The sequence below is a fragment of the Rhodnius prolixus genome, unplaced genomic scaffold (genome assembly GCF_049639745.1).
Source record: "Rhodnius prolixus isolate KJV_2025 unplaced genomic scaffold, Rpr scaffold_7, whole genome shotgun sequence".
Taxonomy (NCBI): Eukaryota; Metazoa; Arthropoda; class Insecta; order Hemiptera; family Reduviidae; genus Rhodnius; species Rhodnius prolixus.
This window is the reverse complement of record NW_027411582.1, coordinates 28,715,593-28,736,532: the sequence shown is the minus strand read 5'-3', so window position 1 is coordinate 28,736,532 and position 20,940 is coordinate 28,715,593. Positions and strand designations below refer to the sequence as shown.

Here is a 20,940-nt window from a genome sequence, read left to right as displayed (position 1 = left end):
TTATAGATCTGTGCACCAAATAACTATAGCTTATAATTAAGAAAAACAAAGTGTACAAGAGAACAAAATTTCATACGAATACGTGGTTCACAGTGGGAGATATAGAACGGCCATAATTTTATAGAATTTCATGACCCAAAAAATTTTCAACCCTTTATATCTTCTACATTTATAGATCTGTGCACAAAATAACTAAAGCTTATAATTGAGAAAAACAAAGTGTATAAGAGAAAAAAAATCCATATCAATACGTGGTTCACAGTGGGAGATAAAGAACGGCCATAATTTTACAGAATTTCATGACCCAAAAAATTTTCAACCCTTTAAATCTTCTACATTTATAGATCTGTGCACAAAATAACTAAAGCTTATAATTGAGAAAAAGAAAGTGTATAAGAGAAAAAAAATCCATATCTATACGTGGTTCACAGTGTGAGACAAAGAACGGCCATAATTTTACAGAATTTCATGACCCAAAAAATTTTCAACCATTTATATTAGTGGTTCTTAACCTTTTCAAAGACGCGGTACACAATTATATGTAAATATTTTTCTCGCGGAACACTAACATTAAATAATTTGAAATTCGGTATTTAGCAAGAACTTAAAATTAAATTCAAATTAAAAAAAAAGGAACAATTTTTTGTTTTCGTATCTTTCCTAAGTTTCTAAATTTCAATACATTTAAAATTGAAATTTCGCGGAACACTTGGACCATATTCGCGGAACACCGGTTAAGAACCACTGATTTATAGGAACATTTTAGCGCACCTCCAAATGCCCAACACAAATGAAAAATCCATTTAGTAATTTTCTGCTTCCGTAGTCATGGAATTAAACAGCCCTTTATAATACGTACAATATATTGAAACGATACTTTAGTAGGAAGAATAGCCACTTCCCCCTTTCTCAAGAGTCCCTTTAATCGAACTTTCTGGAAAAAAAAAAGTTTTAGACCAATATAACAGTGCAACAAGAAGCGGCAGGATGATGGTCTAGTGGTCAAGAGAGTGGCTTTGTGTTCAGGAGATCCCCAGTTCGAATCCCGCGTATGACTACTTTTTATTTGTCAGAGAAAAATTGTTTATAGTAAAGTATGAGCATCCTCTAGCACAATTGGAGTTATTTATCACAGGTTGGTACAATTAATGGCCTATGCTGAGGACGTGGCCTTGATTGGAAGAAACCAAAAAGTATTATTTATATTCTTGAAATGTCAAGAACTGAAAGTGGGAACAGCCGAACTAGGACTGGAGATTAATTTCGACAAAACGGAATATGTAGTCTCCAGTAGAAGACCAAATAGGCAAAACGCTCTAATTGTAGATGGATACACCTTCAAGAGCAAGGACCAGTTTGAATACCTAGGTACAATAATCACTGCAAAGAATGAAGTGTCTCAAGAGATTGCAGCAAGGTTGATGGCAGGAAACAGGTGCTATGCAGCACTTACAATGCAATTAAAAAGCAAGACGGTTTTGAGAGAAATCAAAATAAATATATACAAAACCGTAATAAGACCTGTAGTGACCTATGCTGCAGAAACCTGGGTGTTAACGAGAGAGCAGGAGAATAGATTAAATACCTGGGAAAGAAAGGTTTTAAGAAAAGTTTATGGTCCTGTAAGAAGTGGTGACGGGTGGAAAATGAGATCTAACTCAGAACTGAGGGAGCTGTACCATGAATTGGATATAGTGGGAGTGGTAAAAGCCAGTAGACTGAGGTGGATTGGGCATGTAGAAAGAATGGTAAAAGAGAGAATGCCCAAGAAAGGAATGGATGGTCAACCAGGTGGTAGAAGATTGAAGGGCCGGCCGATAATGAGATGGTTGGAGGCTGTGGAGGAGGATATCCGTATATTGGGTAATAGGAGATGGCGAGGCAAGGCGCAAGACAGGGAGGTTTGGAAGGATATTATCGAGGAAGCCAAGGGTCTCCATGGCCCGTAGCGCTTAAACAAAATAACTAAAATAGGCGATTACTTTTCTTCAGTGTAGAATAGACAGATTACAGAAAATAGTTGAGGCTATTTAATTTAAAAAAAAATTCAAAGAAATAAATAATCTATTCAGTGCACTGGTCTGTATTCTCTCTCGTTACAGTCAATATTGTCTATCATCGGACAGTGCTGAAAGAAGCTCCTAGGCATAGAAATTCTAAGGGCAATAATCTTTCTTCATTTTGGATAAATGAGTCACCAAAAAAAAAAAAAATGAACAATAATATAAATTTATAAATCACTACAATCCATCCATCAAATTACCAGCCTTTTTTTGGTACTGTTCCCTAAAAGAACAAAACAAATTCCTTAATATAACATGAAAACAAAGAATGCGATTTTAAATTAACTTCTGAGTGTTAATACTAGTCTTGTTTTCTTTTTAATGGCAGTTGAGTGAATCCCTGGCGAAGAGATAAGAGTGATGCTGGCTATCGTAGGCGGCATGAGTGCAATGGCCCTGAATGTTTAATTCTAGAAATTAAACGAATATGGTAAAATAAGCCATTTAGAAGTTATTTTTTACGGCATTAACTTTTATTAAAAGGCGTTCTAAAACTTTCATCAAAGTTTCCATGCGGTAAAATTAACCAACGAAAATGTTGAAAACTTTTAAAATCCTTTCACTATTAAATAATACACTTAATTAGTTTTACTTAGAATAAAGTTTATTCCCTCCTTCATTTTCTTTCTATTTATTGAACTTTTTAAATCAAGTCTTTCATTTTATTATTTTGCGACTGTTTAAAATAATAGCGTACTTCAATAAAATCAATAATCAAAACGTTCATTCAGGCGAAAGTTCCAACAAGTTTAAATAAAAAGATGGGACTTCTAAATCTGATTACAAGTTTAATTTTTCTTATTTTAATACAGGAAATACGAAAAAGAATTTGATAGGGTTATGCTTTATATTTGTGCAATCAAGTATTGCTCTTGATGGGTCAAGTCCTTTAAAAATATTTGAAGCAAATAACTCGCTAAATGTCCCAAGTTATGACTTCCTTTAAAAAAGTCGCTTGTCTTCGGGTGATGATGGCCAATCGTTAACTGACAAAAACTGATATACTAACCATTAAAGAATAGAAGAAGTTAGTGTTGATTAATGGTTATCTGTCACAGAGAAAGGGGATCAATAGCACCAAACAAAGGGATACAGGGGAGAGGTAAGTCGGCCATCCTGGATAGCGCGAGCTCCTCTACCTTAGAGGATACCTTCTTCAGTAAGAACGGTGAAAGGTAAGCATGTTTTTGGCGTTGATTTATGGTATATTAGCTTGCTGTGAAATTTTAGAGACAATAAAGAATGAAGATCATGAAGTAAACAACCATTTTTCGGCATCCTAGATAGTCCTGTTTAAAACGAGCAGCGTGGTTGACTGGATCATCTCATGCCAACTCTTTTGAGGAACGCTTAGTACTAGAGGAACGAGGTTATTGCACATCAGAACCTGTATGGATAGTCTACAACGAATATATGACCTGTGAAGAGATTCTTTTTATTTATTTTGGTAGATCTGAGACGCTACAAAAGCTGGTCATGTAGAATTCAACATCATATTTACTTTGTGCAAGGTGAAATAAGAGAAATGTAACCATTATTTCGGCTGGTGTCTACCCTATGCTGAGAAAATATAAATTTGGAGTTCGCCTGAAGTACACAGGGGACTGATGCAAGATTAAAGGTGGAATGATACGATCGTATATTCGATCAGAAGTAATGAATGCATTTTAAAATAAAATAAGGGAAAGTGAATGCAGAGCTAAGGCTAAGGGACTGAATGAAAATGAACATTCTCTATAATCATACACCATTGGCGAACATCTACTTTGAGGGCTGTCCCTCATATGCTCGAGTCGAACCGCTTACAATTAAATAAAAAACCACTTCTGTTTCAGATTTTTTTGTATAGTCAAAAAAGATCAGGAGAAAATATGGACCCATTTTTACTCCATGTTATTAATGATATGGAATAGGCCCGAGCAACTTTTTTACATTTATGTATTTTTATTTTAATTTTTTTTGTTTTAGCCAGCTCGCCCAAAGAAAGTGAATTTAAAATCTTAAAATAGATGCACAGTCTAATGGTTTTTAAGCGTCAACTTAAAAGATAAACAACAAAATTAATGCAAGGATAGATTTGTTATTACTCAGCATTTTCACTTTTGAAATAACGTAAAACGCAAATCTTCATTCCTTTTCCGTACGCTTCTCGTAAAAAGTTAATTTAAATGTTGATAAGGTAAAAGGAATTTTAGTTTGATAAAAGATAAAATGGTGTATACAGTTGTTTCCCTTAATCCATTTAACAAAAGCTACAGTAGGAAGTGAAGCAGATTTGTGCCCCAGTTGTAGCTTCCTGCAACTTATCACTTGACTGCAGGGAATCTCCAACTAATACACTGCAACATTTAAACTAAAACGCACTCCCCTTTCTTCTGATAGTACAATATAATTAGAGAAACTCAACGGATGTAAAGTTGGATAATTGAAATTTCTTACTGTTAATCACCTTTTCAACATTACTTATTATTTTAAATCAGTTTAATCACCCAAATACAAAAGCTACAAAATGAAGCTTTCTGGCAGTTTAAGAAGGTTTTTCAATAAAGTTCACTTTTAGTTTCTTGTTTAAATAAATTATTTATCTATTTCAATTCCTCAAGAAGAACTTTTAAGGCTACATGACCAGAGGATTCAGTCTTTCAACGAACAACAAACATCTTACTTACAACACCATTTTAAAACGTACCTGGCCGTATGGAATTGAACTTAGGAGTTCAACCAAACGTTTTAATTTCTAGAGAATGCAATCCCTTCAATCGAAAATCCGCTGTACAATAGTTAAAACTCCCGTCTACGTTTCAAATTTGACCATCTCACAGAGGACCTTGTAGTTCCTTTCGCCAATCTTATACCCCGATCTCTTTACGAAAAATTCCACCAATCCCACTCTAGGACCACCACCTCTCATTGCGCACCATTCCAAATACACCCTTCCAGCCGATTAAAAACGCCACTGGCCTCGCGATTTCCTCAATGAGCGAAGACAGCAATTGGAAGTGTTATCACTGGGTAGCTTCTTCTCTCGGAGTGAACATGTGCTCAAGTGTGTGCACGTTCTCTTAAAATTACGCAGTAAGTGGTTTATTTAAGAAGCAATAAATTTAATTTTATCAGCAAATAAACAATTGCAAAGAAGATTGATTGCAAAGTTTAATCCATCTCAGCTTTCTTGATTGAATTACTGGTGATGGTCAGTAGAGAACAGTTTTCTTAAGCACTGGGGGGTATTTCTTACTTTAATGAAGAGAGAGACAGACGAGTGAGAGAGAAAGATGGTGCTAAAGCATCTAACTTAAAAACAGAATGTATTTCTATTGACTTACACGAAGCAATGAATCGTTTTATTATTTCAACTTGTAATTAAGGTTAATCTAAAGGCTGATTATTGCAGGAGTAAAAGTTTTCTCCAATTTATTCGAAAAAGAGAAATATTCAAGGATCTACGCAGAATCAAACATAATCCCAGAAGATGTCGAATAATTGCTCTATTTAGAGATGTCTGGTTGCATTGCAATCAATTTTGCCATCTAACTGAACAAGTTTTAAGGATAGAGAAGCCTTTGAAATTTTGAATAAAACATTAAATGATTTTAATTACTATATAATACTATTACTAAAAGACTATAAGACTATTACTAAATAAGACTATCTCCACATTAAGGGAAACCCCCAGAACTTTTATGGGGATCTTTAGTTTGAAAGTAAATATATTATCTTTTCATTTAGGATACCATCTCAATGAGATTGTTTCTAAGAATATATTTAGGCCAAACGATCTCTTTCAGCGATATAAAGAAGTTATTATAAGCTTAAACTAATTACTTAATAACTGAGTCTGTGAGAACTCCAAGGCAAAAAAAAAGCTTATGTTATCTCGTTAAGCGAAGGAAAGATTTTCCGGAATCCATTCTCTGACGTCCGATGAGCTAACCTGGGTCTACCCTAAAAGGTGAAGAAAGCCAAGCAGGACGGAATGGATACTTGCAAACCATGTGAGTGATACAGCATGATAGACCGAGATACATTACGTTGCCAGCCCTATAAGTCAACCAAGGTAGATAGTATTTACCCTGCTTTCTTAGAAGAGTACTGATACAGCACTTATGTAGAATCTTCAGAGTTTACTTTAGCATGGAGATTCATTTCTGAAATATTGCAGAAGGCGAAGCTAGTTACTTACCCAAGGTAGGGAACATTGCTGATCAGATGCCGAAGTCTTTTACATCAATTAGTCTTTCTTTTTTTTTCCAAAAGGGAAAGATAGGAAAATCAAAGCTTTTCGTGTGAGTTGTAGCTAGATAATCTTAGTAAGTTGGTGGAAATTAATTTCAAGGAAGAGTGAAAAAATACCTGCAAGGACATTTTGATGAGAATTAGTAAATGTCAGGCTATAGCACAATGAGACGGTAGCCTAATTGGCCGGGAAGGGTTTTTATGTATGTATAAAGGATCCTTTTCAGGCATAGCACAATGTCGCAGTAGTAAGCTAACTTAGCGTGAAAGCCAAAACAAAAATACTCGCAGCAATGCTGGGTGGAAAACCTCAGACCAGTGGAAGGAGTAAAAAGATTATTATTAGCCACCTTCGTAAGTTTACTGCGGCATTACTCTCAAATAAAAGCAAGTATAGATGTGAGAGATAGAAGAAATACTGTACTATAAGTACTGAGAATTTCCCTTGTCGGGTGAAAGGCGTGTTCTCCGTGCAAGGTAAGAGTCCCTCTAAAGTCTTTTAAGTCTGATCAGATGGACTAAAGGGATTATCCAAAACTAGAGGGGGTCACAACAGATCCCATGGGTCGTAGCTCCCAACTGCAGGTAAGCTAGCTGGCACGTAAACAGATAGATTCATGTTACTACCATAGAGGCAAGAGATTTAGTCCAATTAATCTTGTTTTAGGCCTGGAATTTCCTGTGTACACAATGCACGTTAAAATTTCATTTAATAATAATTACGTTTAATATGACAATAGAAAAATTTATGTTTTATAAATATTATTTTCGGATCTTTTTGCATAGATGGCAGGTTATCAAGTGGGCTACGGTAAACATTTTTTGGAAGCTGGGATTTTTTTTAATTAAAACTGTCCGGTAGGACAGTTGTATAAGGGTTGACCATCAAAAACTGCATGAAAAAGCGTAACGTTGAAAAACACCCAACTTTGACAATTTTTTTCTCTTTTTCTATAAAAGATAAAATTCCCAAATTTTCTTTAAATCTTACTCCAAACCCTCCTTTATAACTGTATTTTTTTTTGCAACCACCCAGATCTAATAGGTTTCGAGAAAAAAGTTGCCGAAAATGAGCAAAAACGGCTTTTTCAAAAAATGTTCTTGTTCTTGTTGTTGTTACCTTTTTTGTAAACGTAGCGCCTAAACGCGTGAACCGATTTTCATGAATGAGGTGTCATTCGATTCGGAATTTTATGTAGATGTGCCTTTTGGGGGTCTCGATGCCGAACATCGAATGGGAGAGGAGTTAGCCCCCTTTATATAAGGCCCCCTCCAAAATTATTATTACTAATTACTCTGTAAATCTTGGCCCGATTTTGATAAAATTTGGTAGGGTGATAGAGTTAGGGCTCCCCTAAGTAACATTAAAGCGACGATCAGCTCTAACACTTTTTAAGGGGAAGTATAGCAATCGTTGCAAATTATCGACACGTGAACCGATTTTCATGAATGAAGTGTCATTCGAATCGAAATTTTGTACAGATTTACACTTTAAAAGTCTCGACGCCGTGCCTCATAAGGAGGGGAATTTGTCCCACCCAAATAAGGCCCTTTCTAAAACTATTATTACCAATATTTCTAGAAAGCTTAGTCCGATTTTGATAAAATTCAGCCCGAATAAGTGGTTAAAGCTCCTCTACGTGGCTGTGAAGTGCCATCTTGCTCTTACACCTACTAAGAGGAAGTACTGCAATCGTTTAAATTATCAATGAGTGAACCGATTTAAATCAATGAATTGTCGTTCGATTAAAAAATCTTTCCTCTTTGCCTTTTAGGGAGAAGTACTGCAATCGTAGTTTATTTTTCTTACTCCTCTTAAAAGGAAGTACTGAAATCGCAGTTTAATTTTGCTATTTACGTACAAATACCTTCCTATGTTATTCAAAACGCTTTTTCAAAAAAATTGTTTTTGAGGATGGTTTGGGGGAACGCAACTATAATCATTCTATAAAAAGATCTCTCCAGTGGTAGTTACGGTTCCGACTTAACACCTTATCAGATTATAATGATAGAATTGCTTATTCCAAATTTTAAAAAAATCTGTAAAGAAGATATGTAACTTTGTAAAATAGTCAAAAAGGAAAATCTATCCAAAAGGTACAAAAATCTCCTTAACAAAAACTTACAGTTTAAAATGTTAAGTATAAGGGTTGATTAAACGCCAAAAGGTACTGATTTGTGTACCTTTTGGCGTTTAATCAACCCTTATACTTAACATTTTAAACTGTAAGTTTTTGTTAAGGAGTCCAAAGATATTTTCACTATTTTACTTTCCATGTACATGTTATCTGTAAAATCACCCTCTTGAATGTCAATGTGTGTAAACTTTTACACGTGAACTATAATATCTAACTGTTTTTCAAGATTTGAAACTGGGACACATAAAAAAAAAAAACCTGATTCAGAAGATAAGAACAAGGTAACAGAATTGGGTACATAAACACACTTTTAGACGCCATATCTTTACTGCGAAAGATACAAATGAGATGTAGGATGGTGGCGCATAAATATACACCTTAACAAGCCACCGAAGAATAGACACTAATCTTGGTTTGAAAAAAAAAAATCTACATGACTAGATCTACAAAAGAATGATGACGTGAGATGAATTTGCGGGAGAAATTCAGAGAAAGGTGAACAATGAAAGGATCATAGTGAACAGACAGTTCCGGTTAGAGCCAGAAGAGGATAATAGTCTATGTTGTACGTTTTTGTGGATCAATGAAATCATCTCCTATTCGCAACCCTTTTGGACTTAACAACGACACCATGATTGACAATTAAACAGATTGTATCCAAAAAATGGTTAAACAATATTCAGCTTTGGTAATTCACTTTCAAGTAATACTCGTACTCTAGCAAAAATAACTTTTTGCTACACCTACCATCATAATGTCAATCAATTACTTACAATCAATCAATAAATTACACATAACCTACCAATCAATTTTAATGATAAAAATCAAAAGAAACAGTTCCAGTAAAATCCTATAAAACACCTAGAATAGCCCTTTAGTGGAACCGATTCTGCAAAAGTGACCTAAAATAACTTTTCGGAATCAAATTTCAAATAACTACAAACTACTAACAATTAAAAAGATCTATACTTTTTAACGTTAATAACAATAAATTCATAAAACGTATAACACATTTGTAATTTAGTTATTGGAAGAAGAAATCATTTTTAGAAGCGAGTACAACTTTTTAATTATTTAAATATTTCAGGAACTTCAGCACACAGTACAGATTTAGGGTAAGGTTGTGGTTACCCTTAGCAAAATACACGGTATCCCTGCACTTCACCAACAGAATCAGAGAATAAATAGAACGAATTCATTAAATTATAATAAAAAAGGGCCCAATTTATTTTTTTATTACCTTACCTCTCTCTTTATCAATATTAATGTACCAGGCTAGTGTAAATGACAGTTTGTACATTGCAAATCTCGTTTTTCCAAGCTGCCTCTTTCATTATTGTTCCAAGTTTCCAAAAAAAGAACCAGTTCTATCACGCCATCCACAATTGGTACCTTAAAAAGATATTATGAAGTTATTTGTACAATGTAGAAACAAATATCATTAAACACATTACCTCTATAACTTTCATTTAAAACATTTCCCAGGAAAAAAATCGATTAAGGGCTTACGAATGTATAAATATGTATTATATGGTCATAGTATTAGAGGGGCTTTGGGTTTCCATATGGGGCACCGAAGACTGAAAGGGCAACAGCAGGTACTGCTAAGAAATGGAGGAAAGTCCAATACACCCCTTGATTGATTGCTAGGCCAATTTCCCAAAGCCGATTCAGATTCAGGCACCTGTTACTGGAGGAAGACATAAGGCTCCCTTGAACCCATTAAGTTTCTGAAATCTCTAATAGATGAACTGGAAAGGATGTTATATGTTATGCCAGTTTTAAAGGTCACAGTGTATCTATTACATCCTGAAAAGGATTAAAAGAGGATGTTGGACTGGTGGTTAAGAACGAGGATTTGTAAGTGGGAGATGTCCAGTTCGAATCCTGCGTATAACTTCTTTTTATTTGTTAGAAAAAATGTTAGTGGTTTATAACTTATTTCCGTAACCGTCCACGTCTAATTTGGTAGTTTGGCTTTAAGCCCCGCCTGAAAAATAGGCGATTACATTAATTTTCTCACAATGAACATAAATCTATAACTTTTTAAAACATTTTTTTTATGAAAATAAGTTTTAGAGAAATTCTTGGAGAACTAATTACCCTCCAAATAGTAATTTCAATGTGATTATAAGTTTTACAAATAGCATGGACAGTTTAACAGCATTTACCTTAACAAATGAACTCTATCTTAAATCCTCTTGGAAGACAGGGCCGATAAGACACTTAGGATTCACTATAAATTAGAGAGGCATCCCTTATAAATTAAGACTTATACAGCCCCTTTTACGTAGATTTTATGGGTTAAATTAGGAAACACCATTCATTTCGTAACAAATATGATGAGGTTAGGCTCAGGTACTTCGGTTGGAAAATGGTTAACGTTAAAACAGCTTCAGTTTTGTTTCCAGGTAATTGTTCAATTTGTTCAGACAACTGTGAATCTACCTAAGGATGGCTCAAGTTTGGTTATGGATTTTACTTTTTCACTAGGTTAGGCTATTGGTTTCTTTTTGAATACCTGAATAGGCCAATTGTGGCGTTGGGTAGCGCAGGACTTAATAGCCACGGTCAATAACAATTCATTTTTAAGGTTGAGAAGTGGTGAGCCCAAAAGATTCCTTGATGCTATCCAGGAACAAGTTTTCCAAGAAAGTTATGTATGAATTTACATATAAAGACTTTCAAAATGTTGTCATTCTCTCTTCAGAAAGACGTCAGGCCGTTAGCCGGTCATCTGTCATCATAATTTTCCAGTATAATCTCTTACGTTTACTAGTTTTAATTATTTTACTTGATTTATCTCATTAAAATGATCAGCGATTTAGAAGTTTAACACTCTAGATTTTAGAGAATATTAAATCTATTTTGTGCAAACTGTCTGCAACACTTAGCAGTGCCTTAATGCGTTCAGTTGATGGAACAATGATTACAACGTCATTTTAGTGGAAAGCTTATCGTGAACACTTCCTGATGACAGATCAGTAGAACTTCTAGTTGGATGATTTAAACAGAGAAGCCATATGTATAACTCATACTGCTTGTGATATGAAATTTGAACTACATTGTATATTCAGCTTTCCCTGTTAACAATACATACTTCCTTTTTTATCACAAAATATGATTTGAAACACTACTTTCTTATATCACAATAAATATGTCATATTTTAATTCAAATATTCACTATTTTAATTCGTCCTAGGCAAAAATAGTTGGTTCGTATCTAATTTTCAAAATTGATTCTTTGCCAGAACAGTTTTGTTTGTTATTCCAGTACTATAGCTAACTGAATTCTCTCCTGTGGCGTGGTTCACCATAAAGGAAGTGGGCAGATATTTCTCAAAGTCTTAAGACTGACCAAAGTCATAAAGAAAATCAAAGATTTCAAAATTAAAACACAGGAAGATCAGAAGGCTTTGCTAATGGAGGTGGCAGATTTTTGTCGAGTAAAGTTATTTTAAACAGTAACTACGAGAGATGGTATGACCCAAATTTTGGATTCCGATCTATGTATATTTCGAAGGCAACTAAGTGTTTATTAAATATTCAAAGTCTGAAATCATGTGCCTCTTGTAAATTATAAAAACTATAGTATCAAATTTTTGACTTAGTTATTGGTTATCTAACATAGTCGGGCTAAAAATAGTTTATTTTACCACAAAACAGTCCAGACACAATTACCTGCAATCAAGGATGTGGTATAAACAATGATTCACTTAGTGCCCGTATGTACAACGCCATCTAGCTAATTATAGACTAACGGAAATCTAGAACTGTAACATTATTGTGCAAGTATGGGTGTGTTAATCAACATCTAAATTAACTCGCAGATGTTTCCAATTTAACCGGAAACCTATAGCGGAATTATTTGACGAGCCATTTCAGGTTTACATGGTAAATGGGTTCGTTTTGTACGCGAATTGCTACTGAAACGTTTAAAATAAATTCTTTATTGCCGGATAGAGGATTTATCTACTTTGGCTTTCCCTAAAAATCGAAATTAACTTTCACTTTTTTCTACTTTATTTTGCAATAAAGTATATGGGAAGGTACATAACATAGGTCAGGAATTGTGGTATGATTTGCGCTTTATTTTTAAGATTATGATGTCGATTGTGCTGAAATCTCCTCAAGCGTGAGATTCCATGTTTTATCCTAGACTAAGACGCTTCGTAATGTGTAAACATGTCCCATTTCTCCAGCGCCAATTCAGCAAGTCAAAAAGTAAAAGACCAGAGATTTAGAAGCTCGAACAATCGAAAGACACAATATGGAACTCTACGAGTTATTTAAAGAAATGCCGGTGGAAGAGTGGATCAAAATAAATAAAATTACGATGGGTTGGCCTTTTAATTAGAATGCAAGACACTGCTACCGCTAAAAGGTCAAGCAGTACAAGGCCGTCCTTATAGCCGTCATTGAAGGCCGAGAAGCAGGTGGACCGTGATGACGAAAAAGCTGAAATATCTGATTGGAGGACGAAGGCGCGGGACAGGAAAGGCTGGAGGAGGTTTTTTGGTGTTGGCATATTAATTTGTAAAAACTCTAGCAGATTAAAGGGTCTTCAGAAATGATATCTCCGGTGATAGCATAAACTCTAAAATCTGCATAATTTCAATATCTTCTTTTACTAGTGGAGTAAGAGAAAGTAAAAAAAAGTAGGACATACAAAAAATCTGACTAAAAAAAAATGTGCTCACCTCTCACTGTAGCAAGGAGAACATATATTTTCGATTGATTTATATAGGTTGGGCAAGTGCATATTGAAAATACCTATCACTGACAGTTTAAATCACTAGATAAAGAGAGGATCCTACCAATCCATTTAACCGAAGTTGTATCTTCACATTTAACAGATATGAAACCTCAAAACCATCGAAAATCTCATTTCAACCATAAGACTTCTGCCTTTCACCATAATTTTGCAGGGTAACAAGAGGAGATAGCTCTGCTGATTGTAATCGGCCAATGAAAACTTAGGTAGCTGCCCAACTCCGCCATTATACTTATAGTAGTGGCGGCAAGTGATACCATTAGAACAACTTGCTACATTCTTAGAAATATTTTTAAATGACACTTTAGAACGAGATATTTTTAGGTTTAAAATTTACTGTTAATGATTATCTAGAATTAATGAATTAAAGATTAATAATCAAAAATTATTTATTAAAAAGATTTTCTGGGAGGGGGCAAGTTTTACCAGAGTGAAAAGTTTCTTGGCTTTTAGTTGATACTGAACTTCCATTTTTATTGATTGATTATTTGATCCCTTCTGCTTAGGGAAGTGTCAAGGAACTCACGATCATTTCACTTTTGAAAGAAAACAGACCAATTTAAGGGAAAAAGAATGCGAGAAGCTGCTGTTCCTTCCAACTACTAAGCTTCTTTTATTTCTGTGAGTGTGATAATGTTATGTAGAGTTAACAGGGATGAGTATTTTAAGATTTCGGGTCTAATGTACATGGTAAGTTTATGAGGTCGATGTGTGAGAATAATTGTTGGGACAATTATTAATTGGGTAATTGTTAATTAGTAATCTTATGACATGCGAATTGTCTAATGGGTAACCCTGGACCTAGCAAAAAAAATGTGAGATTCTTTTCTACATCCTAACAGGACCAATTGGTCCGCTTTTTCGTTCCTCACATGCTCTACTGCTGCTCTACCACCCAAGGGCAAATTAATTGTATTAGAGCTGCCCTTCTCAGTGAGCGACTAGATCTCACACTAGTCTAGAAGCGACTTAGAAGTTACTAGTCAAACAGCTATCTCTCGTCAAAACAAATAGTAATTTTTATATAAAGAACATTTTGCTTTAGGATCTCCTTAGTGCAGAGGTACTATCTAAAATCTCTTTTTGGAAAAATGTAGCATACTAGCCCTGGTTCACCAAAATATAGAACCCCTGTCTACCTCGTTTCTAAGGTCTTTTTCTCATCTTTATTCCTCTTTCTTGTTCTAAGATTCTATTTCTATGCCAGGGCTTGATCATACAATTAAGGTCGGCTAAATTTGTTAATGCAAGTGTACAAAAAAGGAAAAAAAATTGAAAATCTTGGCTAGTTTTACTAGAAATTCAATTCTTTCTCTTCTAAGATTCTGTTCTTATTACAGTGCTTGATCGAACACATTTGATTGGATAGTTTTGTAAGTGGAAGCTTAGAAAAAACGGAAAATATTTGCTAGTTTTACTGGAAATTCCATAGTTTAGTCTTCTAACAGTCTATTTCTATGACTAAGTTGGATAATACACATTAGATGGCCTATTTTTGAATGTAGAGTTCTGTAAGAAAAAAAAAGGTAAATTTTTTTCCTAGCTTACTACAAAATTCAGTATTTTCTACTTGTAGAATTCCATTTTTTTACGTTGGGGATAAGAAATATGGAAAAAATGGGAAATCTTTGCTAGATTTTCCAGAAGTTTCTTAGTTTTTCCTTCTAGAATTCTATTTGATCATACATATTAGGTCGTCTAATGTTAAAAGTAGATGTTGCGAAAAAAGTAAAAAATTTGAAAATATCTACTTGTTTTGAGTTCTATTTGTATAGAATACCTATGAACATAAGTCTTAAGTCAGAGATAAGTTAGAGATCTCATACGTAAATGTGGTTGAGTCCGCGTTATTAGTTAATATCTTCCATTTATTCCGTATAGAGTTCTTTTTTCGCTTTTTGACTTTTTCGGATTTTTATCTATCATTAATAGCTGTTATACAACTATGCCACCAAACTCTCCTGGTGACTCATTGAGTGAAATTGCATGATGTGTAGATTGCATTAAGTTATTTGTAAAGGTGGCAATGTAGCAAATATTTCTTCATTTTAATAATCTTTAGATATCATAACGGAGGTCTGTGGGTTTTGTTCAGCGGAAATCTAACATTCGATTACCTATGAAAATCCATTTCCTTTACTGAAAAAAAAAACCATTCTATTTTATCAAAAATAAAGGTTTTAAGAAAGTTTGTAGGACGATCTAAATTCCTTCATTTATAGCTACCAATTAAGCTGGTCCTATGAAGGTACTTTTCACACTGCGTTGCATTTTACTTTTGCTTGATTGGGGTTTAATCAATGTGACGTCCCTTAGCTTTCTGATTAAAGTTAAAAAAAAAAAGGACAAAGCTCACTCTTGGCAACATTCCAAGGCCTGCCAAGAAGTGGGCGAATAGCGACTGCTCTCCTAACTTCTGTCTATTTACTGATTAGTTGGAATAAAAACAAAAACAAATAACTAACTGTTTTGTAAAGCTTTAATAACGATTACCACTTTGGAAATTTTATTTAAAAGAAAGAAAAATTCAAGGGAGGTTTGGATTTCGAGCATTTTACTCGATTTACTTTTTTTCTTTTGTTTCAGGCATAATCCTGAAATTTTTACTGCGAATTTACAGATAAATAAACAAATGAAAATCAATTAAATAAATTTTGTGCAAAATAGACCAAAGATAGATTTCTAGAGAGTATTGGCGAGGAATAATATTATCCCAAAGTTTCCGCCTAACCTGTTCTGAACTTCATGCCAATTAGTGCCGCCCAACAGGAGAGATTGCTGCCTCCATCCTTGTTACTACTTTCAAAGTCATTTTATATATATATATAAAATGTAAACGGGTGTGCGGGCTGCTTGAGGCGGCATTTATAAGAGTATGGAATGGAGATACCACATCCGCTAATGAAATTCGTGGCCCAATATTTGTTTCAAAACACAGCACATCTACTTTATCGTATAATTTATAGTGGTTAACTTGTTCCAATATTTTGTTTATAAATCTCTCTCTGGATGCACCTACAACCATTACAAATTGCAATACAATCATGAAGAATAAAAATAAAATATAATCAATTCTTTGTAGATGCCTTTTAGTTTTTGTTTCAGTTAGATTAATGGTAGAAGCTATTAAGGATTAAGTTTGGAATGTATATTTGATGTTTTAAAAATTTTATCTCTAAAAACTGAGGCACTAATGATGCCCGCTTTTTCAAACTGATCGCTTCCTAGAAGTTTATTATTTATTTATAAACTTTCACTTTCACTGTTTATATAAACAGTATTTTTTCATCCACTCTGTATTCTTCATTTTGAGTTTTATGGTCTAATATTGTGCCTTGACCTCCAAAATCTGCTTTCTTCAGTCTTCTCTCTTCATTATGGAAGCCTTTCAGTTTTTTTTTTCTTTTTGATACGATTCTAGAGCGTCCGTACTTACCCCTTTTGCCCACCAGATTGCGAACATGCCTTACTATAAACTTCTAATCCATTAAATTCTTATAATATTATTCACATTAAATAAAATCCAAAGCCAAGACCGGGAAGAATAGAACCCCAGCTTCTTTTATCTAATTCTAAATTTTTGTGTTATATTCTACTTTGCAATAAGTTTACAGCCAGTGAACTCACAGTTGGAATCTTTTACTCTGATTTTTAATACAGTTGTAAATCCATTCAGAAAGAAATGTATTTAAATTCCAAGAAGAACCCTTATTACAGTTCAGTCGCTTTACAACTTTCATTTCCTTTTTCTACCAAGCTTTTGCATTTCATTTTATAGTCAAACCAGGAATGCTGTTTTTAGGAGGATTCTTAGCACCTAATCTGAAGGCGGATTCAAAGGACTATAAGATTATAACTAGCCATATTGTTTAATATTTATTTATTTAAATGCGCATATTTTGTACTTATTTATTATTTTTGCTGATAATGATTTTCGAAAAATAACTATTTTATTCTCAAATAAATGTCATATTATAAAAATATTATGTTGTTTTTTCGATGCTTAATGCAGTAAGTGCATTAAGTATTACTCTTATATTCTTGATATACTCCCGTATAATTGGTAATTTCTCTCAATTTGTTCAATTACAATAATATTTTAAAGTTAAAATTCTTTTACTAGTTTGCAAAACCTCATCTTCTATGTTCGGAAGATACTCTTTGTTTTATTTATTTTATTTTTTAATTTTTGTAGGAAGACTTCTGGGATATTCAAGTTCTGAGCTATTTTTGCGACTTCTAAAGGTTTGTTGGAGTTTAGTCTTGGAAGAGCAATAAAAATTATTGTTGTTTGCTTGAGACGATAGTTGTGGGTATTCATTTTTACCAATATTGTAAACTGCACCAATAAGCTAAATGCCATTTCTTGCAATGAATATTATTAGCCTTCTAGAGCTTCGATTACAGTAGCTTGGTTCTCATTAATTAAAACCAATAAAGTCTACTAAGGCGTTAAAAGTTTGTTTAAACTGTGTAATCACACTGCTTTGACTGCGTCCATTTTGGTTTACCATTGAGTTTAAAAAAAAATTAAATTTCCAAAATGGTTCAAAGCATAATTGTCAATTACTTTGTATAAAATCCCAATTTTGGTTGAAATGAAGAAAATACACATGCAAATATTCCATGTTATGTAACGTTGAAATACATTATCGTTTTGTCGACTCACATTTGAGGGACCCGGGTGAATTGTGTTTAACACACACCCAGATGGTTACATTATAGGAATAATATTTAGCTACAATAAAACTTCTGAAAAATACATAACCTATTTTCTATAAGTCATTGATTACTTAATAGAAAATATTTTAAAAGTGAACAACTTGATAAAATTTATCTTCACTATCATTTAGAGAAAAATAAAATAAAAAATCTAAATTTAAAGAGGTACCTTATTGCGTCACAACTCCTACCTCATGTTCATAATTCACTTTTCCTCCCCATCTCACAAACAACCATATTTTCTTACAATATCATTCTACTGAATAAAACAGAATATACCAGTTACCCAGTTACCCAGTTATCGCTAATAGAGCGTATATTTTTACACTAAATTTACTCCTACACCCTGTTTTATGTTTTATTTATTAACGAACAACTTCAGATCATATCGCTTTGTATCATTCCAAAAAACATTCACTAAAAATAATTGCACATAATTTAAAAAAAAATATATACAGGAAACATGATACAAGATTAAATCTATTGGACTCTATTCAGAGAGCATTAATCAGACCTCAAAGAGGAAATGTATTAGTTTTATTTGGGTAAGGGGACACTGGGGCTTTAGAGTCACTCCAATGTTACATAAGCTTGCGAAGGAAACCACCAACAATGGTCAAATGAAATAGTAATTTAGGTAAATCAATTTCGAAAATTAAACGTAAAATACAAGGGAAAACATCGAATTGGCTTCCAGTTCGTCTAGACTTTTACTGTTTCTGTACCCAGTCATCTCAACTATAACCAGGGTTAAAATAAACATAAAGGGTAGCCTTTATTTGGAAAAAGAATGTTTAAATATCAGAAAAAAAACTCCGAATCGGCTTCCAGTTCGTTTAGTTTTCTATTTTTTCTGTTCCAGTCACCTACTTTTATGACTAAGGCTACAGTAATCAGAACGGGTAGCCTTCTTTTGGAAAATCAAAAGTAAAATACAAGGGAAAAAGTCTGAATCGGCTTCCAGTTCGTCTAGATTTCTACTTTTTCTGTTTCAGTTACCTACTTTTATGACCAGTTGGCTTGCAGTTCGTCCAGATTTCTGCTTTTTCTATAACAGTCACCTACATTTATGCCCAGTGTTAAAATAAAAATAAAGGTTAACCATTATCTGGGGAAAGAAAGGTAAAATACATATGAAAAAACCTAATTGGCTTCCAGTTCGCCTAGATTTCTACTTTTTCTGTCTCAGTCACCTACAGTTATGGCCAGAGCTACAATAAACATAATGGGTAGCCTTCATTTGGAAAATCAAAAGTAAAATACAAGGGAAAAACATCAGTTCGTCTAGATTTCTACTTTTTCTATCTCAGTCACCTACATTTATGGCCAGGACTAAAATAAACATAATGGGTAGCCTTCATTTGGAAAATCAAAAGTAAAATACAAGGGAAAAACATCGAATTAGCTTCCAGATCGTCTAGATTTCTACTTTTTCTGACACAGTCACCTCTCTCTAAATCACATCTACCTTAAGATCCTCAGTCTGAATTTTACAAAGCGAGGGCATTCTCGTACTATATATTCTCTGTATGCTCCTTAATCTTTCACTATCTATTGCTCCAGGCCGAATAACTTCATGATGAATAGGTGTCGTTCTACAGGTGAATATCCATAATCCTCAGCTGGTACTAACTATTCCCAGTCCATTTAATAATCTAGAGTCCTTAGGTACAGCTTTCTGCGAAAATCTCTTTGGCAGGATGCAAGAATCAATTTGGCATTTTCTCATGTTAATTTCATTCAATTCCAAATTTTTGAGTGGTTTAGAATTTTTTGTTTTGTTTTTCTGGCATAGAAACTCGGTAGACGAACTTCTAAGTAGTTATTAAGCTAATAAGAATTCTTCTTTAGATGACCCGGTCGTTATTAGCTGAATTCCTCTCTCACCCGAGTAATATTCATAATAATAAATGTATTCCGCAGAGATTTATAACATGTAAAAACCAAACTATTAAATAGAAACTATATTCTATAGTACATTTGTGTCTCCAAAATTCGCTTTTACATAACGATGTTTGCACGTCTAAGATACACAGAAAGGAAAGATGTTACGTGGTTGTATGCCCCGAAGTAAAATATGTTTATCTTACGAACATCTTCAAAATCCATTCAGCTTCAAATAAACTTTCATACTTTGCCTTGCTTTTTAGATTAGTAAATTTTTCTTTAACTTTGGGTAAAGTTAGACTAAAGAGAAATTGTACAATATTAAAATTGTTTATAAAAAGTTAATTTTTTTTATAATATTTGTTTAAGTTAGATCAAGAATTAAAAGAAGAAGAAGAGTGGTGTAAGAAAATGCTTAAAATTCCTTGTATCAACAAGAGCAGCGAAATGATTTTAACTTCTAATTTATCTAATTTATTTATTTATCTGATAATGTATTTTTTCTCAGGGAAAATTTAAACTGTATATAATTTCTAATTTCATAGAAGATTAGAAGTTTTAGTGCTAATTGTAAGTTTAAAGCAGATGAAATTACATAAATGACGGTTAGAAAAAAGTCATTTTTTTCATCAGCATTTAGTATAATTTATATATTGGTTAATAATTTTATATACAATCATTAATACTATTGTATAAAACAAATATTTTAGCAGCATATTTATGAAAATAAAATATATATCCATTTATCTGGATAAAACCAGTAGGAAAATACCCCTTAAAAGAAACTGAAAAACATGGTGTAATGGAAAGCTTTTTTCTGGTGTGGTCTTTTGTGCACGATTGTGGCCGTTTATCTCGTTTTTCCCCAAGACTTCAAAGTGTATGATACATACTACAAAGCACCATGCTTTATATTACACACACTTAAAAGAGTTATTTTACAACAAAGTCTCATGTTTTATTGTTTGTAGGTAAAAAATTATTTTAATAAAACTCAGCCTCAGAAAGAAGTGTATTTCTGTATAATATAATTTTCTTCTCTGTATTAATGCGGCCTGTTACTTTCTTCAGAAAGAATGGTATTTGTAAGATAGTAAAGTTGATGTACAACTCAACTCTT

The 20,940-nt window shown here is 33.4% G+C and overlaps 1 long non-coding RNA gene across 1 annotated transcript in view; it reads right to left on the bottom strand.

Annotated features, from left to right (window-relative positions):
- LOC141447307 (uncharacterized) overlaps positions 1–13,422 on the bottom strand; it is a 36,726-nt gene extending 23,304 nt beyond the window's left edge. Inside the window, exons 1-2 of the long non-coding RNA XR_012454260.1 lie at positions 13,138–13,422; positions 9,683–9,829 (exon numbers count right to left, since the gene is read on the bottom strand). This is a non-coding gene — a long non-coding RNA (uncharacterized lncRNA). The remainder of the gene's footprint in view (positions 1–9,682; positions 9,830–13,137) is intronic.
- Positions 13,423–20,940: the final 7,518 nt, after the last annotated feature.